We start from the raw sequence: 26,215 nt of genomic DNA, 5'->3' as shown, positions 1-26,215 counted from the left end.
CTATATTATACAGCAGCATGTATATTGTACATGTCTCACTTGCTCACAGCAGTGTGCCATGTATATATAGACAGTAGCAAGTCCTAGTTGCATTGTAGCAGATCTATTCCGCCAAGGCTAAGCATATCAACATTATCCATTACCATGCTACACACATGCTAAAGAGTTGTCATGACAGAAATACTAGCAATGTTGCTTTTCAACTTCTGTCGTGTAATGAAAATATAAACAAAACAAAAAAAAAGTTTAGAAAAAGTACCTAAATATTCAGCATACTCTGAAAGGAATGCAAAAGTTAGAAAAACATACAGTACAATTTATTTATTTATTAATTTATTTTAAAAATGTGACTTTATAATTGTGAAGTCCAAAGGGACTAGACCGTTCCATGGGACTCTCAGTGTAGCACTTGTACACCATTAACATTCAGCTGTAAGAGACATCATAAACACTTGAGGGCTCATTTATAACTGCTGTGTAAGCACTAAACAGGCCCATGTCATCGAAAGAGACATACACCACTTCCGACACACAAGTTGTGATTTATAAAAACAAACTTGACTGGAAAATGTGTGCACCTGCGCGCAAACTCTGACCCATGTGTACGATCCCTTTTAGAAAGAAATTAAGAACAATTTTAAACTCTGTTTTCATTTTAATATAGCCTACATATTTACATTAATCTTCCAGTTTTATTAATGGCGGTATGCACTGAAATGACATAAAGTCATTACTCAGAAGTGAAACAAAAATTATATGAACTGTAAGATAATTAGTATGATTTGCACGTTTCCTTTTTTTAAATACTTTGTCAGTGACATGCCGAGTCAGACAATTGTATTTAGGCTACATTGCAATAAATATGCCTGTTTCCTTTAAAAATAGTAGCCTATACATCCTAAAAGATATGTTCACATTACCAGCAAAACTGCATGAATTTGATTTGATTTGAATTAAAATAGCCTAATATTTGGCCCACGGAAATCAACTCTACTTAATACTCAGCAATGTACCGTGTAAGGCACGATGGCATTTATAGTCCATATCTAATATTTGTCAATGTCTTGTACCTTTGACAGTGTTAAACATGGTGCCACGTGAATGGGAATATGCATGTAAATGATATGCAGATGAGGTGATGCATAGTAAAACTAGGCGTTGTAAGCTCCATATATGGTGATTTCGGGGAGGAAACAGGGTGGAGATGCACGATTGCACAATCTTCTGCTGGCTGGGATTTATAAAGGGATTTTTGCACAGGTTCTGGCTTTTAACTTTTGTGCTTATGTACACTTTTAAGATGAAATCTACAGAAAGTTTTATAAATGAGGCCCCTGGCCCTCAGACAAACACATCATGTCTTGTGATAATTGTGATAATTATCAGCGTCATCTTTAGAAAGAGAAAAAGAGGGCAAGAAACTGAAAGAAAAGCCATTGAATCACAACTCTTCATTGAGTGATTTTACCTGCTTTCTGTCTCTTCTGCTATCAGGTCACCAACACTGAATATCATTCATGTTTTTTTTTTCCTAGGGCGAAATTTGGGAAATATCATCCATGCTCTTCTCCCTGGACACCTCAAGCAGATATTATTCTGTCCTCTCTCTCTAAGTATATCCATCTCAGTGACAGGGCAAGTAGAACAAAGGGAAAATCAGTGTTTAATGAAATGAAAATAAACAATAAGCAAGAAAAAATATATGAATTTGATATTATTTGGTGGATGAAAACATGAAACTTGTCAATAAAAGCTGTTTTCAATAACACATTACTTGAAAACACCACAGCATAACTTATCCTGCTGATTTACAATGTAGTTATATAATGTTCACCAGGACTGCCACTTTACTGAAGGACTAGACTGCTGCCCTCTTTTCCTGAAGATGAAACTTCACTTGAGGTGCTTGGTGACTTGAACAAGCAACAGGTGGAATAATTTCATTCTCGCATGTCCTCAAGATCTTACAAAAGTGCAAACCCCAGCAATGCAAATGCTATCTCACGACTAGTACATATGTATTGTACAAGGCTGCTTATTCATACAAATTTGTAAGATTTGTATAAACCCAGTAACTGGTAGGTTTCGATCATAGGAGGAGGTCATTTATATGAATTAATGCGAATGTACGAATTGCAGTGAGTTTGAGTTGGCAATACACAAAACAGGCAACCAGATCAATGTCATTCAAATAAATAAATAAATAAATAAATAAATAAATGTAACTCTATTACTGATGTTGTGCCTCTTTAATTCTCATTTGTAAGTCACTCTTGATAAAAGCATCTGCAAAATGACTGATTTATTCATTTGGAAACAGAATCTCTTTGTGAAAAATATTTTAGACCTGAACATTTGACCTCATCGATTGTCCTCTGCATTTGGCATTTGTTCTATGCACATTCTCTCAAATGTTGTAATGCTTTGGCCATGGACATTGTTTTTTATCTGCATGTACAAACCAATTATCTTCACATTTTAGAAATCAGTTTCCAAGCAAGCAGGCTCGACGTTTCTGAGCAAACCAACACGAACACACCGAGATGCCTTCTCATCGGCCCGCGTGTGAGTGTGTGTGTGTCCGTTGCATGTTACAGCAGAGGCAAGAAAACAAGCAGACATTAGCCTGTCCACTTGACAGCGGCGTGTTCGGCTGACCAGAAAGTCCTGTAATTAAATGGCTGCTTACCCTGTCGAGTGAACTGAAGTTAACCTCTACTTCAGCTCTGACAAACACAAAACAGGGCCCGCGCATCTGTTTGCCATCCAAGCAGCCCGAGGAGGCTTCAGAGGCAATGGAGAAACTAATCCAGGACTTTGAGGTCTCTTTGAGGAAAGTGTGTACGGGCGTTTGAGCTAATTGTGCTGAAGGCTCCGAGTTTAATGAGATACTACTGGACACTGCATTCGTTTCACTTTCTTATTTATGCCACATTATTTTGAAGGATCACGCACAGCTTAGATATCGTGCTGTGTTCTGCACTCCTTTCCGGGCAGGTTTTGGGAGAGGATAATTTATTAAAATTACTTTTTACTCATTTTGTTTAATGTATGCACTTTAACAATTAATAACCCAAGCGCGGGAGATTTTCACTAAAGGCCATTAATTTGTATAAAGCTGCCGCCACTGACAGAGGAAATTTTTTAAACTGATCAAGAGAAAGTCAAATTATTCTCTAGCCTCAGGTTAAATATTACTTTCTTCAGGAATTCTTCGCCGTGCCGTCCCGCTTTTTTTGACCTTGTCATTGATTGCAGCTTTCAGAGCCATCTCGCGAAAGCCTTCGCTGCTGCGGGGAAGGGTGTGTGTGTGTGTGTGTGTGCGTGTGTGTTTTGTTTGTTTTCTGATCACCATCTCTTTGTCCCATCTGCAGGCTGAGTGTTGAGCAAGTGGAAATTCAAGGCCGAGCTGAAACAGACCTACTTTGTATCTGCAACATCAAATCATCTCCCTGACCAGGGTGGCGTACTTATGTGTTTTGTTTGTACGTGGACAGGCTGTTTTATATGTAAGCAGCCCAAAACGACTGATAGTTTGTGTCAGTCTTTTTCTGCTTAAATTATTCAGACCCCCAACACCTTTACTTCCAATATCACGCTTCATCTATTGTTGGAACCTCATCCTCGTCTCCTCCTTATTAGCCTCCCGTATTTTCTCAAAGGGTGGAACCGTGTTTATCTTTATACATTTTCTTCTCGCAGCTGTAAACCCACAAGAGGGACATCTGCTAGCATCTCTGCTAGATGTTTATTTACTCTGCTCAACAGTCCTATCACTCATCTCAGGCCTCCTTTTTTCATTGGCCCTGTTTTCGGTCAAGCAAGCCAAATGACAGCGGTTGTATTGTTTTAACAAAGAAAGTTGCCTGTAATTCAAAGTTTTTTACAGTGCATTCATTGCAAAGGATGGCTGAAAGTTACGGATTTTCACTGAAGCAATATATAGTGATTACTTTGCACAATGTCCGACTAATGGCCTGCATTCTGTGTGTTTATCATAACATATGTTCACTGATAATGCTGCTTAGGAATCAAACAAAGCCTCCAAATGTTGCAATTAAATCAAGCGGTCGCATCAAATTAATATGGCTGATCTGACTGCATTCGTCAAAACGGATTTTCATTTTTGTCCTTTCTTTTCCTTTCCCATTCTGCTCTCTCATCTCCCTCTCTCTCTCTCCCTCTCTCTCTCTCTCTGCAGTGGTACTTTTAAGTTCAGAAACTGAGAGCATGTCTTCATTAGCTGCATTAACATTCACAGGCTGTAGTAAATTCTGACAGTGAAAAGGTCCCCGTAACCTTTAGTTGTGCAGAAATTTACTTCCCAAGAAAATTACAGCTGGCACTGTCTTAATTAATGCTCGCTTTCTTTGCTGAAAACCCATGGCTTGTCAGAAGAAGAGTGGGGAAGGAGAAAAAAAGGAAGGAGAAAAAGAAAAAGAGGCAAAGGAAGAGCGAAATAAGAAGGTGAGGCGATTATATGGAGTGCAGAACGTGCAGCGCAGATGGAAACGATAACTGAGGAATCTACGCAGAATTCACAAATATTTTTTTGTTTTCACAAATATCACAATATTGGCCAGGTTTTAGGGGGTGGAGTTGGATATTTGAGGAGAAATAAGCAGCTTCAGAATGTTGATTTCCCTCTTTCTTTTCTTGCTTTTTGTCTTCCAGCATGAAATAAAAAACCAATACATATTTTATCCCCCGCTATCTCTCGACTGCATGCTGCGTACTATAGCCTGTTTGGGAAGTGACTATCATCTTCTAATACCCAGGCCATCAGAGGAGCAGAGAGGAGGTCACAGCCAGATTAGAATGCTACAAAACAATTTGTCCTCACCCCAGGGAAAGAGGAGGAATCCGGCAGATACATAAAAAAGGAAGACGATTGGTCCAAAGCAGACATTTATGTGCAAGGTGACTTCATGTTACACAATGGGTCATAATTAAATGATCAGCAAAGAGCCTGAGTATCAGGGATAACAGAATAAAATCAATGCCGTATACTTTAAAATAGGTCTCGTACTCTCTGCGGGTCTATGAATTTCTGGCACTGACGTGAGAGAATCGCATGCTTTGAGTTCCTATTGGATTAGAGACTGCGGGGCTAATGTGTGAGTACTTCCTCTAATGTGATGTTTGCCCATATTCTGTCCCTGTCACTCATGACAAGCCCTCTGGGTTTGATCATTAAACAGCACTGGAGGGTAAGGCTAGACTGTCTGTCTGCTCCCTCGCTCTCTCTCTTCTCTGACACTAATTAGTGGTTGTGACTCAGAGTGTGGTTGATAGACAAATGTCAGAAAGATCATGTGTGGGGTATTAATTGCTGAAATAAAAGCGGGGGGAGACGTGCTGAAGATCTTGTAAACCTCTCTCTCTCTGCAGATGTATCTGTTACTCAAATCTGCAATTCAAATGATGGCCCAAAAAAAAGCCATGTGTTAATTTCTTGTTTATTTTAAGCTTTTGCTGATGCAGACCGGTTGCTTGTGTCTCAATGATTATGCTATAAATAGGTTTTGGACAGATAATTTCATTATTGAAGGGATATTTCACACAAACAAGAACATTCTCATCATTTTCTCACCCTCCTGTCATTCAAAGTCTGGAACACAAAACGAGACATTCGGAAGAATGATTTCTATCTTTCTGTTTCTATTTTTGGCACGCTATTACCATGACTAAAGCTTTTAAGTTTATCAAAAAGGATGTATACACAATAAAAGTATCATAAACTTGGCCCACAAAGCTACATTAAGTATTCTGAAGCTATATGATATCTAGACTAAAAATCTTTACATCCACCATGGCACGTTCATTATAGCTCATAATAGAAAGTCAGATGTTTGAATAAATAATTATTTTAAGTTGGATATTTGGTTGATCCATTTGACAAAATTGAATTTTGAATTTTTACAAAATATCACAAAACACTGGCTCCATTTGTCACAAAAAAAAAAAAAAACCTGATCTGATTCTTGAGTTTAACTCTCTGACTCAGTAATCCAGTCACAGCCATTAATATTATCAGTGAATAATGATCATATAAAAATTTCACCCTGATTCTTTCACAAGCGCAATTCAGAAGACTTGGAAAATAGCACATGAGTCACATGGACTATATGTTTTTCCATCCTTTTTTGAAGATTGAAAGTCATATTCATTGTAAATGCATGGGGGGGGGGGAAGACCAGCTCTCATTTTGTGTTTCACTGAAGAAAGTAAGTTTAGTTTTCTTTTGTTTTTTGTGGGTGAAAGACTATTTAGAATCACTCTATTTTGTCAATGGCATTCCTATTAATTTCTGGCAATGTATACGTCACTGTTTTTATGACTTAAAATGTTCCACAAGCATGAATCTAATTTACAAAGTACACTGACACTGGGATGTGGACATGGAGAGAATAATTTCTGTGACTGTAACTGGCATATTACCATCACTCTAGTGATACAATAAGGTAGGCCAATTACATCAACTAATTAAAACAATTAAAGCATGGAGGGCCTGGTATCTACATTTCTGTCAAGCCTGGAGTCAGCTTATTAAAATAGTACTTTAATGAGGTACAGACGCTCTCCCAGTGTCTCCTCTTTTGCTGGCCTGTTTCTTCCCTAGAGAGAGAGAGAGAGAGAGAGAGAGAGAGAGAGAGAGAGAGAGAGAGAGAGAGAGAGAGAGAGAGAGAGAGAGAGAGAGAGAGTACAATCCATTACATCACATTTTGATAATACGGTTTTATCATATCTTCCACAAGGCATTTTGTGTTCTGATTACCTGGTTTCACCACTACCAATTATTGTTGTTCCATAACAAATAGACATTCAGAATAATGTGACAAAAGTTTATGGATTGCTCTTTAGACCTTTATAATTATGCATTATCTAAAATCTAGTCAACCATCATACCCCATTAAGACGGTATAATAACTTTCTCATAGTAGAATAGTACTAGTTAACACTTACTTATTTGTTGCAAAACAGGTTCAGCTTGCAAATTCCAAGACTTCAGAAGGAATATTGTAAATTTCCATTGGCCACAAACACATCATCGCTGTTTTTTATGCTCACTCTCCTGTAGAGCATGAGCTCACGGGCCTGCTCCAATGAGATGATAAACTGCCTCTGATTCCATGATTCCAATTTGTAATTTTCAGAGTGCAGAGGTAAGACTAAGACGATTGATCAAATTGAGGAGCAAGTTGAGCGACCCTTCTTTCTCCCTCTCGTTCTCTCTCTCTCTTGCCCAAAGACCCTCTTTAAATATTCAGCTAGATTTATGAATGGTCACTGTCTCCCACAGCTATTTATATCTCTTATATTGACAGAAACACATTCAGGAAGAGGAATTAAATTTTGGTTTCTGCGAGTGCGACAGGGGAAGTTTGATAGAGCATAGTCTCACTCGGAGGTGGGGGACTGAAGCGCTCAGATTAATGTATTTTTTGGAACAAAAGTAGACATGGATTTATTCCTATTTTCCCTCTCTTTTTATGAAAAATTCAAATGAAGGTCAATTTTCAGGATTACCTGCCTCTCCGTAAAATGTTTCAGAACATTTATCATAAAGCAAATCAAAAATTAAAGACACAGTAGGCCATTTTAACAGAACAGAAGACATAGGTTAAAACAATAGAGGTGCCTTTGTTTGATAACGTATAGACTCATAAAGTTATAGCATTGGAAGTGCAGAGTCATTTGATTTCATGCTCCAGGCGGCTGCTGAACCGTCTTTACCTTTAATAATGCAAGTTCTGTGTCTGCCTCATGTTCTCCACTCTGGTCTGGTCTCAACCTCAAGTGACATCACAGACACTCCAGTCTGTTGGGACACCGTTCCCGCCATTCGATCCGATTATTTAGGAAGGACAAAGTGCTCGTGTTGATGAAGAGCCTGCTTGAAAATCTGAGAGTGCAGAAATCAATGTGGATCCAGCGGGCCCCGGAGCATTGATCACGACTCCCTCTGCATTGACAATCCATGCCTTGTTTGGCTATGTGCGTGAATAGGGCAAAATGAGCCTCCAGTGAACACTTTCTGTACCATCTTCCTCATGATCCCTGTCTCTTGCCCCCTCCTTTTTTTCCCTCTGCCTCCGTATTGACACAGCTCCTGCCATGATTTATAATCACACAGTCAAAAGTTTTGAGTGAGGAAGCAAAGTTTGCCGAGCAGACCTTCAACAGTAAGCAACACCAGCGCAAACAACTATTTTGTAATAATTCCTGGTTTTTACTTTAAGCGATGTTCTTGAGCGAAGGCAAAACGCCAGCGAAGGCCTTATCGTTTGCAGTGGAATCAATCTCTGAGAGCAAGAAGACACTCAAATGAGGGCCTCTCATTATGGACGGACATTGTTTGTCCAGAAATCCTTTCCTCCGCACCTTGTTAGAGATGTCCAGTCTGCATAATTGGAGCCGGCGCTGACAGACGCTTCACTGAAAGCTTTTGTAAATGACAAATGTTCCACCTCTCTGGGAAAGATGACCGTTTAAAAGAATGACGTCTCGTTATTGCTCCTGCGGATGATTTGGAAGGCTCTGGCAATCAAGCTGCTCCTAACAGTATCGAAACATTTCCCCTGAACAGAGTAAGGAATCACCTCTCTTCAAGATGTCTGACTCTATTTTAAAATGAAGGAGATGCTTAGTTTAGAAAAGGTTTGGAATAAATAAACAGTCGGTTTATGATTAATTGGAGTTAAATTACTTGAAAACCATGTTGCCGTAAATTGACCAAGATGTACTACGTGAATCGTTAAAACAAAGATGAGGATATCAGAGGAGTGAGATAACTAGAGCATTCTGAGTAACCAAAGACAGAAAAGTTTTTTCATTCTTTCTTTCAAAACAGGTTAGATTTACACATCTGTTTTGAGATGCTCAGGTTCAACACGGACATTCCAAACACAGATGACTTCTCTTTAGGCTGTTTTTGTTTATAAAAATCCAAGATTCCTCTGATTAGCTTGTCACTTTGTTTGGATCCAGGATAATCAAGTAAAAACCTTCATTATAAGAGTCAGATTTTCACTTGTGTACGGAAAAGAGTCTTGCAGGGATGGATTCTGAATGATTTTTATAAGAAACCACCTGTTGTGAACTTTTCAAATGGAAGTGTCACCCTATTGCAACAGAACTGTGTAGCTTATCCGCATATTCTCAAATATTACATCTTTCTTATGCAATACATGCAGTGTAAGAGAAGATGAACATCTTTGCTATTTATTCACAAATTAAATGTCGTGATTCTGTGTAGATTGTTAAAGTGTTACTCCTGTTAAAATAATAGCATGTTTTAATATTATTTTTACAGTAATGAATGAAAGATTTGTAACACAGTCTTTCACAACTCAATTAATGACAATGAACCAAAATGACAGAAGTATTGCTGCCAGTTATGTGAATAACCTTAAATAAACACGTGTGCAATTGTAGCTCCTTTTTATAGGGTGTAAAATTGCTGTCATCATTAGCTGGCAGGCTGTTTGATGGCAGTGAGGACCTGGCAACCTCATGGTCTTAGAGACACAAGTCACATTTCAGCTCAGCACAAGATGGAACCATGATAATTAGCAAACATATCCTGACCATAAAACTGAGAAAATAAAGGCTGGACATTTTTAGTCTCAGTGTATGCTTGTTTATTTTTGGTGTGTCAAATTCGTCATGATATGAAAATGTTTATATATATATATATATATATATATATATATATATATATATATATATATATATATATATATATATATATATATATATAAATGCATGTAATAGATCTGTGATTGATTCATTCATGTAAGTGTTAAATTAAAATAATAATAATAATGATAATTTTGACCATGCATTTTATAATCAAAATTAAATGACAGACTTATCTCTGATGATGTATGTTATTCTCCAATGATTTACTCTATGCACACCTTAAAGGTATATTTTACAGCTAAAAATATGAAGGTGTATTTAAATTGGGTTAATTATGTAGTAGAATTGTGAAATCATTTTAGAAGTTTGTGCCTTCTAGACTGAGAAAAGCCAGAAAATTGTGGAGGAAAGACAAAAACTCCCAGAATGCACTTGTTTCGCTGCCCTACTTTCAACTTTCAAGCCACGTCTACCGGTTACATCACTTGCCCACCATGCACCGCCCCAACTGTTGCTTTCATTTCAATTGAAATAATTTAGCTCAGTTAGAGAAAAGGAAAACACTGAACGTTTCTGACTAATACAGCCGAACGAGAGTCGCCGTGCAACACCAGCAGGAGTCAGATTTCATTCATCACGAGAGTGAGGAGCTGAATGACAAGATGATCGTGGAAGATTTGGTTTCAAAGCTTAATGTAAAAGTGCCCAATGGATCACTTAGATCAATGGATTAATGGAAAAGAGTTTGTCATGCACAATTCAAGCATCCCGTCCCCAAATTGCAGCTAATTCTAAACTGAAACTAAAATGAGCCCGGCTGCACGGGCATTCATTTACGGCTGCAGTGTCATTCAATCATGGCGGCACAGTCGTTCCAGTCTGGTGCAAATTCAGTTCATGCCTATGGAAGCTTTACTTTCATAGGAATTCATTGGAAACCCTCGCTTTGCTCCGCACCACTCCGTTATGAATGCCTGAGTGGCAGTGCGCATTTTACATTCTGTGAGTGAGATCCCACCCCCTATAGGCACGTTGAAAACATGTGGAACTAGCTCCCACTACTGGCTGTAGTCTCTAGCCTCTGGCAGATATAATAAAACATACTACCGGGTTAGCCAAGAACACACCCCAGCGGCAGCAAATCTAGCAACTTTCCATTGTATTGTGAGCTGGAAAAAACAAACTCTGGTCAGGCCAATCACATTGTGTATAGAGTCAGTGGGCGGGGCTTAACATAATGATGGCAGAGTTGTGTCAGTTCAGTATGCTACTTGTAAACAAAGAAGCTGGTGAATGGCGGTCTTTCGAATCGGCTTTGGCCGTGACTCTGCAAGAATGGCACTGAAGTCATTCTTAAGAAAAGGAAGATGTGTTCAGAGTTTTGCAGACCGGATTATCAATAGATCAATCTATCAACTAGCTCCGCTTCACCTTCGTCGTTGCTCTGGTTGGTTGTAGCGCTAACGTTTTTGCGTGCAGAGGGAATTTGAAAGACAACTGTTTATCCCTCCTCTCGGATAGAGCCTTGGTGAGTTCCCAGACCCAACATCTTGATGTGGGTCTGGCTTTTCAGGGTACTACCGGGTTTCAACTGATACAAAGCTTAAAGCTACACTGTGTAACTTTTTTAGTTTATTCTTAGCTAAAAACACTTAGTTCTTCCAAAAATATATGTGCTCACTAATGTATATTTACTTCTTTCAAGTAATAATGTATTTTTGTAATTTTATAATATACCATTGAAAATACATACGGGTGAGGGTTCGGATGGCGGTCGCCATGTTGCTCCTCCATCTTGAAAGTACATTTGCCAAAGAGGGACATACCCGTAAATTCAAGCTTCGCTTTTCGCGTTTTTACACTCGATGGCACCTATCGAATGTGAAGAGGAGGATTGCTTGAGGCTGCTATATGATGATGGAGGATCACTCTTAAGCCCCTTTCACACGGCACATCGGACCCGCAATATTCCCAGAACATTGCCGGGTCGCCTTCTGTGTGAAAGCAACCACGTCCCGGAATTGATTACCGAATTCGACCCGGGTCGGGGACCTAGTAACATTGCGGGATGTATCACAGTCGCCAAGGAAGCGGAAAAGAGAATTAAGACGCAATGCAACGGGCAAATCAACAAGACAAAAGTAAATATTGGAGTGGCCTTTCCAAGATGGAAAGAGCTCATGAGGAGCAACGATTTTAAAAAGAACGCCGACGTTGCCTGCTTTCTTCTCAACAGGTAATATTAATTCAGCCTATTTGTGTATATTGGAAGTTTTATTGTTGCTTGGCTAATTATATCATGGTGTGCTGAGCATAACACTAGAACGACGTCTAGGATAGTTTTCATCGCGTCAATGATGAAAAAGTATTGTTTACATTATAACATAAATCCGTTTTCTATGACGGATAACATGAGATTAATATTTTAATTGCAATATAATTTGTTTTTCCTTACGCTAGTGATGTCGTACAATATACAGAATAACGATAGCACTGATAAAAGTTACTTTACTAAGATTAGCTTGCATTCGTCTGGGAACCTGATAGCTGATGTTAGCAATGAAATGGTAAAAAAATAACGAAAACGTAAAACTATACTCTTGGATTCTTCCGAATTTCAGCAGTGTATACAGGAGTATACGGGTCTGGATACACCTTTTTTCATGCAGTGTATTATTCATTTTACACAGATTAATTTTATCATAGATCATTTGGCAAATTAAATAACTGCAAATTATAATAGTTTTCAAAAGTAACCTCATCACTTGAAGCAACACACCGTAGGAGTTGAAACGAAATTGAAATTGAGAGGAAGAGAAACTATTATTCACTGGATGGTCATATACCTTTTCACCACTAGATGGGGGAAAATATCACACAGTTTAGCTTTAATGGTAATTGCTGAAGTAACCCTTTAAATTTAGTAAACACAAAATGTTTGCAACCCATTTTACTTCTGTAATTGGACCTATCGATTAACTGAATTGTGAAAAGTGGGCATTAAAGGGTTGGTTCACCCAAAATTTTTAATTAGTCCATGAATTACTCACCCACTGTCACAACTGCACACTTCCTGCACCTTCAGACACGGACACATATGGGCGGCAGTGGCTCAGTGGTTCATGTAAGTTGTCTACAAACCAGAAGGTTGGTGGTCCCCGGTTCCACCTGACCAAGTGTCGAAGTGTCCATGAGCAAGACACCTAACCCCGGCAGCTCCCGACGAACTGGATGAGCCTTACATGGCTGACATCGCCGTCGGTGTATGAATGGGTGAATGTGAGGCAAAAATGTAAAGTGCTTTGGATAAAAGCGCTATATAAATGCAGTCCATATAAATGCAGTCCATTTCCATTTCAGACATGGACACATATGCCACGCCCACTCGATCACAATCACCGGCATACTGATCACCTGTGCATCATCACCAGAGCCACACATAAGCACACCATTCTCCAGCACTCGTGGCCTGGTCTTGCACTGATCACCACCCCATGACTATTGTCTACTTACCTGTTCTTCTATGTACCCGTCGTCGTCATCGTCGTCTTCTTCTTCTTCTTCTTCTTCTTCTTCTTCTTCTTCTTCTTCTTCTTCTTCTTCTTCTTCTTCTTCTTCTTCTTCTTCTTCTTCTTCTTCTATTCTTCTTCTTCTTCTTCTTCTTCTTCTTCATCATCATCATCATCTTTATCATCCTCATCTCCATCATCTACAAAGGGAAGTTCCATTATCAGTCAGTCAAGGTTTCTCTGTGTCAAGATTCATTCTGTGTTCTGCCTGTGTCCGTTACCTCTGTTGAATAAACTGTTTCACGTTGCACTGACCTTTGTGTCTGACACCCTCAAGCCAGGTGTGTATGACTTTCTTCTTCCAGATAGGGGTACCTGAATTTAGAATCAGGCAGATAGGGATCTATTTCTCACCATAATTGTCCTTTTATTATTTTAATTCTTACACATGGTATTCTTATTTATTATGCATATGTTATCACTATTTGAATTAATTTCTATGTAAAGCACTTTGAATTGCCATTGTGTATGAAATGTGCTATATAAATAAAACTGCCTTGCCTGGCCTTCTTTCAGACGAATACAATCAGAGTAATATAAACAATGTCCTGGCGATTCCAAGCTTTATAATGGCAGTGAATGGCTGATCTGTTTTGAAGTCGATAAAAGTGCATCAATCAATCATAAAATATGTCCACACAGCTCTGGGGGGTTAATAAAGGTCTTCTGAAGTGAAGTGATGCATATGTGTAAGAAGAAATATACATATTTAAAACTTTACAAACTAAAAAAACTAGCTTCTGACAGACTGCCGTAAGCATCGATTTATGGCAAAAGAGTAACCCTTGACCTTAGGCACGACATATCGGTGAATGCGGAAGATAGAGCAAACCAAAACACCGGTCATGAAATAGAAGTCTAAAATCGGAATTTTTAAAAAGAAATTCTGTAGGATTTCAATGTAAGAGAAGAGGTGGTTGAGTTTGCTACCCAGCCCTATTGTTTGAACCACAAGAGGCGTCAACGCTTGCAATATTCCTACATATTACGTCATATATTGCACTCTATTTGCCATAAGTCAACTTCATAGGCCATCTGCCGAAAGCTAGTTATTTTATTTTAAGTTTTTTCTCACACAAAACCTTGAATCAGAAGGCCTTTATTAACCCCCTCGGAGCTGTGTGCATTTCTTTAAGGATGAAGAGATGCACTTTTTGGACTTCAAAACAGATCAGAAATTCATTGCCATTATTGGATTTTTTATATATATATACAGTAACTCCGACTGTATTCGTCTGAAAGAAACATGTCATGCACCCTCAAGTCAAACATTTACTCTCAGAAAAAAAGGTACACAGCTGTCACTGGGGCGGTACCCTAAGGTACAAAAGTGAAAAGGTATCTTTGTACGTCACTCACCCCTAAATGGTACATATGAGTACCTTAAAAGGTACATATCAGTACTTTAAGAGTGCATATTAGTACCTTAAAGGTACAGAGTAGTACCTTTAAGGTACATGTTAGTAATTTTTCGGTTTTGTACCTTAGGGTACCGCCCCAGTGACAGCAATGTACCTTTTTTTCTGACAGTAGATGACTTGTGGGTGAGTAAATCATGGGGTAATTTTCCTGTTTGGGTGAACTATCCATTTAATATTCAAAACAGGTGGTTGAAAAAGCCATGCGTAAAGGTGGTATTAGCCGAGAAGGAGGGTCCAACTGTTTTTGAAAGAATTTAGAAAAACATGCACTGATGAATGATAGACAATAAGGCTAATTAAAGATTTTCACAGTCTTTGTTTGCTAAAGGAAATACTATAAAACTTGCTTAGTAAAGATAGAAAGGTTTGGTATTTTATTTAACACATTAGCCGCAAAGACTTCATAGAGTGTCACGTTTAGTTACCAGATACTTTAAAAGATGCAGACTCATCTTGTGAGGTGATGAGATTTGCCCCACGGAGCAAACGTATCCCTCATCTTCCTGCTCACAGGCAGATTTAACACCAACCAGGTCAAAACGCACTGTTTCCTTCCTGCCTGAAAGGAAGCCATGAAGGCTTGCAGGAACCATGGTATGTGTTTAAAGTGTGTGTGTGCAGTGTTTGTTGCATTGTGTTTTCCAGGAAGGGGGCTGCCTTGAAGTTCATTACATTTGTTTCAATAGGTGAAAGAAAGTAATTTGTTTAAATCTGTATATCTTTCAGTCAGAACGTGTGATGCATATCACAAACACTTCAGTCAACATCAGACATGCCATCAAAATTTGATTCTTTCAAACAAATATACTGTCATAATTCTGCTATGACAACAACACAAAACACTGTTTATACACAAACAGAGCAACTACAAAATGAGAAACACATAATGTCTGTAACTTTTCAAAACGAGTTAGTACATGGAAAAATAAACCCCCACCTGAAAAAAACTGCCTGATTAAGACACAACATGTATTATATTAATGTTATAGTGTAATTCAGTTTTTTTCACTTCTGTTCACAGTTTGGGTTTGTTAATTGTTTATATATATATATATATATATATATATATATATATATATATATATATATATATATATATATATATATATATATATATATATATATATATATATATATATATATATATATATATAATGTATGCTCTTCAAGGCTGAATCAGATACAGTTATCCTTCTGTATTGATGCTGAAAATTCAGCTTTGCATCAATACAGAAGGATTCCGTGTCACATGATCCCTCAGAAATTATTAAAAACAGTTGTGCTGATTAATATTTTTTAAGAAATGGTGATACACTTTTTTCAGGAATCTTTGATGAATAGAAAGTTCAAAAGAACAACATTCATGTGAAATACTTGAAATACTGACAATATAAATGGCTTCACTGTCACTTTTGTATACATTTAGTGCCTTCTTGCTGATTAAAAGTATTCATTTAAAAATCTCCATCAAAAAACTTCACACATGATAATATAAAGGTCTGGGGGAGGGGTGTTTCTGAAAGTGAAAGTAAAGTACAGTTTGAGCTACAGAGTGAGCATTTGATTTATTTCAGATTCCCCATCTAATTTATTGCAGTACACAACACCTACCTTTTGAAAGCAGTGGGTGAGGAGGTGATTCTGCCGAGCGGTCCCTGTTGTTGCTATTATCTGCTTTATTGAACATAGCACTCCGTTTCCACGGCCATTTACATAAACGGAGGAGTCTATATATTAAACTAGCATCAAATGACTCATGACTTAGGAGAGGGGGGACCATTGGCCCCATCCCTCTCTCCTCTTTATGCTCCTCTCTGCCTCTTCACCTCTGCATTGCAAAGCTCCTTACATTAAATTGTGATAGATGAAGAGCGGAGGGCATTCATACAAATCAATGACTTTAGTGTATGTGTCATTAGCTTGAGAGATGCAGGCAACGGTCAGTGCCATAAATCAAGCGATGATCGGCCTGTCTGAGATGCGGAGCGGCTCCTCACACAGCCGCATGCATTAGCCGGCGAGGAGAGACTGGAAGAGCCGGGTAAAGAAGAGGAAAAGTGGATCCTCCGCTTATTAGCGCAGGCTTGGTTAGTGTGCGATCTAACACAGCGAATGATGCAGTTGTTTGCAGATGTATATTTAAAAGTGAGCTGAATATGGCGTATCCCTGATGACCAGGCCAGCCGGTGGATTAATGACTCTGTGCTCTTGCTACTTTGACACCAATACTGATGGCAGAGATCTAGCGACCCAGAACTCCAGAGAGACAGCAGTCAATAGCAGACCCTCTCACCCAGTGAACCACAGCAGGAGGAAAATCATTCTCACAATTTACCACAGAGAATAGCTTTTAATATAGACTAAAATGTGCAAGATTGCAGATTCAGTGTAATTAGACTCAGAACAGTACAGAAGTCCATACAAAAGCAACACCGGAGCAAACTGAACGCTGAACCTGTGAGCAGCGAACCATCGCAAGGCCTTGCACTTCCTGCTTGATCTTCATGACTCACATTGTGTAACACAATCAGGACCATCACTTATTTACATATAATTCATATATATATACGTTTATATATATATGTGTGTGTGTGTGCGTGTGCGTGTGCGTGTGCGTGTGTGTGTTAATTTTAGTAATATGACTGTGAATTAACATACACAATCATAAAAAGAAAAAAAAATGGTCTTTTGTCTTACCTGCCACTTTCACACATTAAACTCCAACGAGACTTAATTCCTCTATTTTTTGGTGATTGTCATTTTGTTGGTGCAGCCTATATACCAATTAAAATCGCAGGCATAATTACCTTTATTGTTCAGTGTTTACTGTCAGTTAAGATCTGTTTGGTGGAGACATTTTAAACTTCATTTTCCTAAGCAGTAATCATTGCAATTTACTACGTCTATTTGATTTTATGAAACCGAGCATAATGTAAGAAATGTTTTGTCATGAAATGTGCTTCATTTGGTAAATTCTAAATTAGCATGTATTATTCAAGTCAATAACTAAAAATATTATTTACTATCATTGAATCAACCAAAGAAAGGTCATTTTATGGCTCATATCATAAGAAATAGATTTCTCAATGCAACAACTGCACATTCTCATTTCTCCCAGTTTACCTTTCCCTTCTGAACTGAACACCGCATGTAAAATTGAGGAGAAAGAGACAAAGTAAGAAAACAAGACAGCAGGAGAACAAGAGGTTTTTCAAATTTCATTTTTTTTATAGAACGGTGAACGACAGCAATCTTCTATTGCTTATGAAACACATTCATCTTTCTCTTGCTGATCTAGGAGAGTGAAGGGGGCTCGGTTCGGAAATGGTGAAATCACACACTTGTGACTCATTTAACATGCTCATTTTGGAGAGAAAAAGAAAAAGGAAATGTCTCTTAGACTTCAAACAAAATCATTAACATATAAAATATATCAGAGATTTTCTTTTTTATATACTAGACAGTATGGACAAAGCAATCAAACTAACAGCACAGACTGAATTTCCATAGTTCTCTCTAGAGGCCATATCCGCATTTGATCTAAAGGAATTAAAACTAATTATATATTTATAAACACAGTTATATTCATTTTTTGTCTTTGATGTTTGCGCTCATTTCTGGCATAGTGAAAATTAATCAATTATAATTTTCTCTAATGATACTTCCGTTAAACTTTTATTTTGATATGTGCTCAGCATTGTACTAGTTTGACGTGAATCTAACTACAAAGGAAAGAGACGGTGTATGTATATGCTTCAAATACAGTTGATTTGTGTTTGTGTAGGAACAATTGCAGATATATTTGTTTCAGTAAATTCTCTCGCCCTTTCTGAACACACACACACACACACACACACACACACACACACACACACACACACACACGCACGCATACACACACACACACCAGGTTGATGTATCCCATATCCAGACACCACCTGACCCGCTGCTTACATAATGTCTTAAAGAGGGTGCCATTCACAGCTCTTCCCCAAACAGTGTCTCTTGCCGTCCATTGACACCATTGGACATCGGTATCATTAGCCGATTAGGCGAAACACGATGGGGGCAAGATCTCATATAGCTGCAGAATTTCAGGAGTAGAATGAAAATGTGGATGACGAAGGCTCTGAGGCGCGATGAACCCTTTCCAATTACTCCACTCCGGGACCTGCGCTCAGAGGGGTCATGCATTAAAGCCAATAAATGTATCTGAAATGATCCCTGAGCTGGAGTTAAACAAATCAGCATCCACCTTATAGGGTTTAACATACAACCGACTCCCTCTTGGGAGAGCATGTGAGAGAGAGAGGGTCTTACAACGTATGAAACGCATCTTCAAAATGAGCATCTGAGATTGACAGAAAGAGAAAGACAACCGGAAACACTCTCTTTCCAGCGCTCCAGTGACTACCTGCCTGCTTCCCCATCCTTCCCTTGTTTTCTTTTATTCCTTTATTCTTGAAGGAGCCTAATTAGCCGTTGCTGAGGGCCTCTTTCTCCCTGCCCTTAAATCAGTAATTGGTTTCAGTGCTGAGACTGTCAAGAAATTAACACATCACACCCTGACAGCAGCTGTTTTTTCCCTCTTATTTGTCATCTGAATCGCCACTGATTTGCCAGAGAGCATAACAAATGAGTGGTTGGTAATCAGAGGCTACTCTCTGGGGTGGAAGTGTGTGAGAGCATTTGTGTCTGAAGGAGACAAGAGCAAGAGTAGGAGAGAAGGAGAGTTAGTGAGGATGTTGATGCCCCGCAGAAGTTCTTCATGATTGATATTTAACAATTTTTCACTTGTGATTACGGCCTGCTATACTAGCATGTACACTGTGCGTGTGTACATTTTTCTGCCAGATGCTAAGTACGCACAGAGGTAAAGTCTTGTGGTCCACTCTGAGGCAGCCTCGGAAGATTCAAGGCTCACTCATGTATGGTCAAGCTTAACCCCCCTCATGGACGGATTTATTCATCCTTCTCTTCATTCATTTGTCCGGGGTCGACAGATTAGAACAATCATGATTTAAGGATTAGAGCACAATCACAAAGTCACTGATAAGACGGCCATTTAACACCACAGATAAGATCAGCACATGACTGGGTTAGGTGAAGGACACGACTACATTTCCTCTTTAAAAAGTTGACTGCATAACTCATTTAAACGGCAAAATGGCAAACTCATTTATCTAATGAAAGTATGATGTAATAAGAAATGATTAAAATATTTGGACCCACTTTATATTAGGTGGCCTTAACTACTATGCAACATTTAAATTAATAATTTGGTACAATGCACTTATTGTGTACTGTAACAAACAGATCCACTGCAGGCAAGTTGAAAGTGAACCCAAGTGCAGTTTTATTGAGCATATGAACATATACTCAATAAACTAAGACGACTTGAAACAAACTTGAATATGAAACAAACACTCACCGACGGTGGGTTACACAAGGAAAACATAAGGGCTTAAATACACAGAGGCTGATGACTAGACAAGGGAAACCTGTGAACAATGAATAAACAATGAACCAATGAGAACATGACAACAGAAAACATGACAGAGCACATGGCATGATCACATGAGGGCAAGGGACTCACAAGGGGAAACTTACCCATACCACATACCACACCTGTCCCTAACTCGTACCCGTATCCCACCTCAGTAACAGCAAACATGTTTTGCAATACAATATGAACGTATACATTGTAGAGTTGTGTATTGCCAAGAATGTGGCGATGCAATACGTATCATGATACAGGGTTTACAATACGATATATAGTTATATATTGCGATATTGTAAGAGAGGTGATATATTGCAATGTTTTTTGTTTGTTTGTTTTTTGAAAGATCTCATTCAAAAGAATAAAGAACACACAACCATATGCATAACATCTGACAAGCTATTTTTTTATTTAATTAAAGGGGCGATGAATTGAGAAATCAACTTTCCCTTGAGCTTTTGATATAAAATGTCATGGTAATATACGTAAGAATATCCTGTTTCAGAGCTGAAAACTTCCTTGTTAGTCGAAGAAAAGCTTTTATGGACACCAGGATCAGCAAAATAATAAGCAAGTCTAATACAGCAGCCCCACCCACCGACTCATGAAGCTGTTCGGATCACGCTAGCCAGCAGCAATAAACATGCCGAAGAAGACAGCAAGATATTGCGCTATTACTGGTTGTGGAAGAACACAGTTCCAGCTCACGTGGGGAAGACATTGTAAGTGTGTTTGCTTCATTTCACTGTGGAATCGTTTGTAAACAAGTCTCAGGTCGATACTGGATTTGCAGACATATTGATATTAAAACACTGCTGTTTCTTCTATATTGGATACAACAAGAATTGTGCAACACACTTATGTGAGTAAAACATGTTTTTAGTGTGATAGCATTGCATTGAAATTAGACTCGGACATGTAAGGCCGTCGGCAGGCCGGTGAATTAAATAGTGAAATAACATTCTTTTTTGATTTGCGTTTTTCCCTCTCTTTACGTGATTTTTGAAGGGTGCACATGCACGTGTGTGTGTGTGTGTGTGTGGTTTGTGCTTATTTCCACCAATCAGGCGGGCCAAGTAATACAAAAATAATAATCCAATCAATCGCAGGTGGATGAGAAATAAATCATTGTGTTTGTTCTATAAAGACGTTTACGAGCTCTGTGAGAGAGAATCGTTCCAGTTGCTGCATTCAAAACAATCCCTCCCTCATGTGAACTGAACGGTCAGGGGAGCTGAAGCTCATTTAATATGCAAATCTTATCCAATCCTAGCCGTGGGCGTTTACTTCCAAGTCTCCAGTGCAGCACGCCCATCTAAACCCAGCGTTCTGGAGACAGCCTCAAAACCTAACACACAACTATAGCCTATTACTTATTCATTATTATGTTTTTAAATGTAAAAAACAGAGAAATATTTGTGTATATGTCTAGGCTTTCAAAGTTCACAATATAGCAGTTTTCAATTTCTAAATGATTTAACTATTTAGGATTCCGTTCTGAGATAACACTGTCATCTAGCGGTTGGGTTTTATACAGTTTGGTGTTTAAACCAAACTGTATAAAAACTGCACAAAGCCATGCATCTTGGATGTAAATAAATAAATATATAAATATTGATACAGTGTTTTTGAGAATCGATAAAGTATCGCCAAACATAATGTGATATTCACATGTATAAATATTTTCTTACACCCCTAATACATTGTACTTATTTTTTAATCCAAGCACATAGTAGTTAAGGCCGCCTAAAATAAAGTGAAACCAATATTTTTTTTATTTTTTTTTCTTCATAATAATGAGAAATGTTTCTTGAGCAGCAAATCATCATATTAGTATGATTTCTGAAGAACCAAGTGACACTGAAGACTGGAGATATGATGCTGAATATTCTGAAAATTCAGGTTTGCTATCACAGAAATAATTTACATTTTAAAATATATTACTACTGGAAACGGTTATTTTATTTTTGTAATAATATTTTACAATATCCTTGTTTTACAGTATTTTTGATCAAATAAATGCAGCCTTGGTGAATATATGAGACTTATTTCAAAAACATTTTAAAAATCATATACTTATCTAATTACAGACTTAGAGTCTTGTGTAATGTATGTGTAATGCTGAATCATATAAACATTTCTTCAGTTGTATGGTTATTAGGAAATAAGTGTAATAATTTAATTAACCACAACAGAAAGAGGTGCGGAATTAATCAGAAACTAATGAACAAGGAACACAGGCAAAACGGGAGTAGGGAAAAAGAAACCAAAATGAGATGGAACTAAACAAACAGACATAATGCTGAAAAATAACAGACGCTTAATGAGGTTAAGCTTTACATTTAAGCACTAAATGTATTTAGCGCGTTTAAGCATTTAGAGTGTAACATGTTCTCTAATCAGAGAATATTAGAAATGCAGATGGTGAGAGTCTGTGAGAGGCAGAGATGTATCCCGCCTGTCCATAAATCCCTCAAACTCTACAGGCAGATAATGGCCCAATTAACCTTTTCAAACTACCACTGTCAGCACAATTTGCCATGGCTTTTTACGAAATGAACTTCTTTTGGCGGCAAACTGTGTGAGATGCAGATCACAGTGAGGGCCTGCCACCCCTTGGTCATCTCTCACCGACCCTCCAACATGTTCTAGTCCCTCAGTGTGTTTTTTTTTAGCTCTCCAGTCCTCCATTTTGCCTATACTTACTGCTCTTCTCTGGCTGTTTCTGTAATCAGTACAGTGAAGGACACTGGACTAGCTTTAGCTTTCGAGTGTAAGGCCGCACAGGTCAGATTGTAGTCCAGATGAAGAGAGTGGAGAGGGGTGGAGGTGGCAGCGAGGCTTAAATTGGCCCTCTTGCACCTGCACGCTTGTGACGCCAATGTCACTCGGTCTGTAGCAGGAGAGGTCAAGAGGCTCATTGTTACGTCCTCACCTCCTCAAACCAAGCACTCACCTCAAAGTTCACCATCATTACACAGAACGGCACACAGACATTCTCGCTTTATAAGTGTGAAGCTTAAGAAGTTCTTATTAGTCCTCATAAGGGATAATTACACAAGTGCGCACTGATTACACATCACAGAAAATCATATTTAGCTCACAGGCATATCATCACGGGTGTTAAATGTATGGAGTGTAAAAATACAGCACATATTAAGACTATTAGCCCCACGCACATGGTGACATATCAGTTTGGCTCCATTTAACTTAAACAGTTTATCCACTAGAAAATATTATGTTTGTTCATTTGCTTCGTGACATGAAACTACGTTCGCTTTTCGAAAAGGTGAGGTTAAATTAAAGAGTGCCACTGATACGAACGGCCATAATCTAATAAAGAGACCCGTCTGGAAGAAAGTCGCAGCGGTCTTGTCATTGTCACCTCACATTAATCAAGCGCTCCGGCGCTTAAATTCTTCGGTGGGTGCAAGGACAGAGAAATAAAAATCTAAAGAAACAGTAGCATGGAAAACGAAGAGCCCGGGTGCAACCGCTGTCATTCAGGAAATATATCCGAGTCTATAAAGTGTTCCCTCAGGGTCCTTGTTGTGTCTTTCACTGTCTGTAGGTGTGTACTCACTCCATCTCAGTGCTGTCACACAACAAGAACAGTCTATTTGGGTCTTGCATGTTAGCCAGTGTTTGTTTGTGGGTGTGTGTGTGACTGACACCCTCAGGCTACAAATACAGTTATACAAAACAAGGGTGGAAAGAGGCCGATGTATGATATTTCTTGATTTTGACAAGCACCCTGCCAAGGTGAAATTGTTTCTGATGTGCTTTTGAGGCGCTTCCCTCTTCCAAAAGCCTTGTACATGAAGTTAGTGTTGTTTTCTACCTCATCTCCTCTCCAACGTGGCGGCAGGCTGAGGAGAAAGGTGGCTTTTGCGCCTCCGTGTTTCGTGAAATTGGACTGCCTCTCCCCATTATTGTAAACATCATCCCCGCCGACATGGCTGGCAGTTGCTGTGGTGTCGGACCTGGCTGCCTTGGATACATCTGCTAAAACACATCCATTAAGGCCAAACTACTTTTGATTTACATGTTGAGACTTTTTAAAAGTGTCACATCCAGTGGCATTTGCCCAGACAGCTCGCCTGTGTCGCACAAGACCCAGCGTCTCTCTCTCTCTCTCTCTCTCTCTCTCTCTCTCTCTCTCTCTCTCTCTCTCTCTCTCTCTCTCTCTCTCTCTCTCTCTCTCTCTCTCTCTGTGTCTCCCCCTCGCAGGCTTTATTTGCTCTTTTTCTTCTTTCTTTTTCTTCCTCTTTATTTTATTTATTTTTTTCCCCAAAGGAAGAATTCTCTTTCGTTCAGCATTGGTCACATCACACCAGGCAACCCCTCATGGCTCGGTAAACAACGCTCTCAACTAGCGTTCGCTCCTCTCCCTTTCTCTCTTCTGCCTCATTACTGCATAAGCACAACTTAATGACCTTATCGTCAATGCAGTTCCCTATCACCTGTCACACCAGCAATTAATTTGATTCCGGCTATAAATTATGGCAGATCTTTTCTTTCTTTTTTTTTCCTTTTTGTGTCAGAATGTAATTTATAATGATTAGGGAAAAAAAATGTATGTGACATGGGTATCATGAGAAAGGACAACAAAATGCTCATTAAGGATGTAGAAATTGTCCATGAGGCTTTTGTTGTCTAAGGTCTCAGTGTAATTAAACTTGTATCAGCTAGTTCATAAAGAACAGACAATTAAAGCCACGAGAATGGCTAAACAATAGGCCATAGGTTTCCGAGTGGTGCGCTGCGATAAAAGTGATAATTAGCTACTTTTGTCACATTAGTTATGGAAGTTATAGAATAACTTATATTTGTTCGGATTCCTGAAAACAATGTGCTGAATGAGTGTCATAAAAATTGCCCCTCAAGTTCTCATTAAAATCAAATGGTGGCAACATTTTCTTGATAAATGCTCCTCTCGGATGAAAGTTATGAAACAAGCCGTCGCTGCATCAGCATGCATCGCGTGTTGTGTTATAAGCATCGCTACTGACAGTTTCTCTTTGATTCCTCTGACTGACAAGCTCACCACATCCAACGCACCGTTACGTGTCCCATGTATCAATTAGAGACCTCAATCTGATTATGTCTAACTTACTAGACCTTGTATGTATTACATGGCTGCCTTCAGAGACGCTGGAGGGCAATGCTTCATCTTCACTTGGCAAAGATTTTATGAATCCAAGCGATTTCATAAAAGTCCCATTATATCTGAATTTACTGCTGTTATGGCTTACGATACAAATATCTCAGCAAGGTGTGAATGTCGCCAGTGGCTATGCTTGTAAAGAATGAGGCGGTAATATGTAGCGTGTGTGTGAGAGAATATGTTCTGAATGATAATATGACTTCCTTGCACAGTAGGACTATATAAAAGATACTCATGAATGTATTATGGGTAATGGATTAGTTGAGTGTTTTTATGGACGTTTTGATTCTCACATATGTTAGCGAGCAAATTACTTAGTTTTCACAAAAATGCTCGGGGCAGATCGTCACAACACGGCCGAGTTCATGATTCATTTATTAAAAGGATTTGTCAATGTTACATCAGCCCGATAAGGGAAAAGAACAGAGAACTAGAAATGTTTCTGGCAGAAGACCACCACATAAAACGCATTGGTCGTGTATTTTGAGGGAAAATAGCTAGTATTGGTACTGAAAGGGTTGAGAAGGTTATTCTAGATTTACTAGCACACCGATTTCTTGTTTAATTTTGCTCGTTATTTTATCATTTTCATTTTGTCATTGTTCCGATGAGCGCTCTGCGAGGACCTCGTGGCTTTTCCTTTATTGGGTCATAAAGGCTTGTATGTTATGACCAGTTAAAAAGCGTCACCTTAGATTTGAGCCCCCACACATCAGGAGCATCTCAGATATGTTTCTAATGTTAAAGCTGAGCACCTTGACCCCATTATTAAGAGAAGTCTTTATGCACAGAGATAAAAATCCACCTAAATGTATGACAAATGCACAGAGGACGCCTTTATGTGACTTCTTCAATCAATAGAATCTTAAATATTTTCCACAATAAAATGAGAATTATGCATCTTGAGCTGATT

General features: G+C 38.7%; 1 long non-coding RNA gene across 1 annotated transcript in view; it reads left to right on the top strand.

The window, feature by feature from the left end:
* Positions 1-2,066, top strand: part of LOC137070471 (uncharacterized) — a 71,979-nt gene extending 69,913 nt beyond the window's left edge. The window contains exon 3 of the long non-coding RNA XR_010904278.1: positions 1,536-2,066. This is a non-coding gene — a long non-coding RNA (uncharacterized lncRNA). The remainder of the gene's footprint in view (positions 1-1,535) is intronic.
* The last annotated feature ends 24,149 nt before the right edge of the window (positions 2,067-26,215 follow it).

Source organism: Pseudorasbora parva, chromosome 1, assembly GCF_024679245.1.
Source record: "Pseudorasbora parva isolate DD20220531a chromosome 1, ASM2467924v1, whole genome shotgun sequence".
Classification (NCBI taxonomy): Eukaryota; Metazoa; Chordata; class Actinopteri; order Cypriniformes; family Gobionidae; genus Pseudorasbora; species Pseudorasbora parva.
This window is presented reverse-complemented; position numbering and strand designations above follow the sequence as displayed.